Here is a 2,885-nt window from a genome sequence, read left to right on the forward strand (position 1 = left end):
TTTCTGGCACCCCTTAGTGGAGAAGGATGTTCCAGATGTTTTCCCTGTCTACACTGTCAACTGCTTTCTTGAAGTCTATAAAGCATACATATAGGGATGATTGCCACTCAATCGACTGCTCAACAATGATTCTTAGAGTTGCAATTTGGTCTGTGCATGACCGTTGTTTTCTGAAGCCTGCCTGCTCGTCTCGTGGTGCTTTATCCAAAGTAACTTTCATCCTGTCAAGCATGATTCTTATAAGCACTAGGTGATTCCTCTCCACTTGTCGCACTGGGACAGATCGCCATGTTTGGGTAATTTTACAAGCAGGCCCTTCTTCCAATCAGATGGTATCTTCTCATTTGTCCAGATCAAGTTGAACAGGTGGTGGAGTTGATCCACGATTATGTTTCCACCCTCTTTCAATGCTTCAGCAGGGATATTATCTATGCCAGCAGCTTTTCCATTTTTCAGACTGCCAAGTGCCCTTCGGATCTCCCCCTTAGTGATTTCACCTGTATTGATATTGAGGGGTTCTCCGGGGTTCAGGTGTGGTCTTAGTACTGGGGGTGGTCTGTTGAGCACTTCACTTTGCATTCGTATATATTTAATGGTATGCTTTTAAGTAAAATACTCACAACTGTAACCTTAAACTTTCATAATCTTATTAATTTCATTTAGTGAAAACTGTGGTCTAAAAACAACAACAAAGAGCTGAGCGACGTCAACTTCATTCCTTCTATTTGTATTTGTATGTATGTATTCTTCATGGTCTTTTTAAATTCGGTTTATTTATACTTTTGTTTCATGACATTAGCATTAAATCTTTCCTTCTCTTTAGATAACCAAGTCCTACAAATGACTTCCAGTTATATTCCTTAATGGAGTCAATGATTTAGAGGGAAAGAAAGAACAACGATCTCTCGTCACTGGAGAATTGTCAATGAGAGACTTTTAGAAATAACATGACAATAAGTAGCCAAGATCAGTACTATCTAAAAGGAACTTATTTAATTTTAGCTAAATCCTACATAAGTAGTCCTGTCTCTCATCAATGTTACCAAATTTAATGGATTCCCATTTCATGGATTATCATAAAACTCACTGATTTGAGATTGGCTGTGCTATTTTTAAACTCAGGGCCCATTAAATAGGGTGACACTGATGTGGGACAGGGACTACTTATACTGAGCTCCATTCCAACGCTTTATCACGAGATCAAAATGCAATGTGAAAAGGCAAAGACCGAAGTGCACGTCGGCAAAGACTCTTCACAGGCTCCATGGGACAAAGTTTATATATATATATATATATATATATATATAATATATATATATATATATATATATATATATAATATATTTCATTAGTTCATATTAATATATACATAAGATTATAATTACTTAAAATATAATATAATATTAGAGAAAACTCATTAAAGGAATGTTGAATTGAGTAGAAAGCCTATTATAACATTTTTACATTATATGAGAGAGTCATTTCCAATATTAATCTTGAAGGCCAAAAATCAAGTCGTAGTTTTGTTTCAAATCACGTGCGTTCAAATAACTAACTGCCCAAAAACAAATAAGGAGATTCTCTTAATAAAAAAATATTTAAAAAAATAAAAAATAAAAATACTTGAGATTTTAAATATATCCACCCAACGTGCACAAAGCGTTTTACAAAAGGTCCCTGACCAACATCTACACGTAACATGTAGATTGAGACATGATGAATATTTGATGAATAACCTCAATTTTAAAATATAATAACCTCCCCCCCCCCCCTTCTCACCTCCCCAATTTTTTTTAGTTTATGAATGAGAACGCGGGTAACAAATCTCATCATTCCAAAGTAACTCGTACTATATTTATAATTCACGTTACAAACTGTTTATTTGAAGATGCCTATTTGTTCCGCACATCACAGCCAAGTCTGTTCATTGCCCCAGGGTATGATTGGCCATTGCTGTTTTATAATTTATATATAAATAGGGATCTAAAATAACTTATATTTTAAATAACCTACTCTTGTTGCGCATTAAATACGTAGGCAGAACTAGAAATGTTACTAAATCTTAAATTAAATTAACAAGCTGTAAATAATGCCTAAAGTAATGAATTGAATACGCATTATCAATTTATACAGATTCCAGATGTTTACCAATACTAGATATGAAGCCGAATGAAACTCAATTTAGATATTTCATCTTGATTATTGTGTATCCGCTGAACGTATGGGTTAAATAAAGGCGTTTATGAAAAGCACGGCCAGAGACATGGCGCTTGTAAAGCGGTATCACAATATTTTCGACAAAGACAACGTTGCTATCTGCCAAGTACTCATAATTTTATACCTGAGCAAGGTGAAAGATTGGGTGTAAAGAGCCTTTTCCTAATAACTCAACTAATCAAAACTACGATGATTACTCGGCCATACATCTCAATATAGAAGACACAATTATATATCTAAATACACAATCTTCTATTGACTATTTTTAAAAAATAATATGTGTGATGTATAAAGTATATCTTATCTTATCTTAATCTGTGTGTATGTGTTTGTGTGTAAGTGTATGTGTGTGTTTGATATAACGTTGACGTTAACATTCATATCCATTGAATATAGGAAGTAGCTATTGTTCTCTTTACATAATTTCACTATTTACTTCTCTCTCTCTCTCTCTCTCTCTCTCTCTCTCTCTCTCTCTCTCTCTCTCTCTCTCTCTCTCTCTCTCTCTCTCTCTTTCTCTTTCTCTTTCTTTCTCTTTCTTTCTCTTTTTCTCTACCTCTTTCTCTCTCTCTCTCTCTCTCTCTCTCTCTCTCTCTCTCTCTCTCTCTCTCTCTCTCTCTCTCTCTTTCTCCCTTTATTCCTTTATCTCTACATGAACACCATCTAAG

Source organism: Berghia stephanieae, chromosome 1 (genome assembly GCF_034508935.2).
Source record: "Berghia stephanieae isolate SIO BIC M18660-M18661 chromosome 1, UCSD_Bste_1.3, whole genome shotgun sequence".
Taxonomy (NCBI): Eukaryota; Metazoa; Mollusca; class Gastropoda; order Nudibranchia; family Aeolidiidae; genus Berghia; species Berghia stephanieae.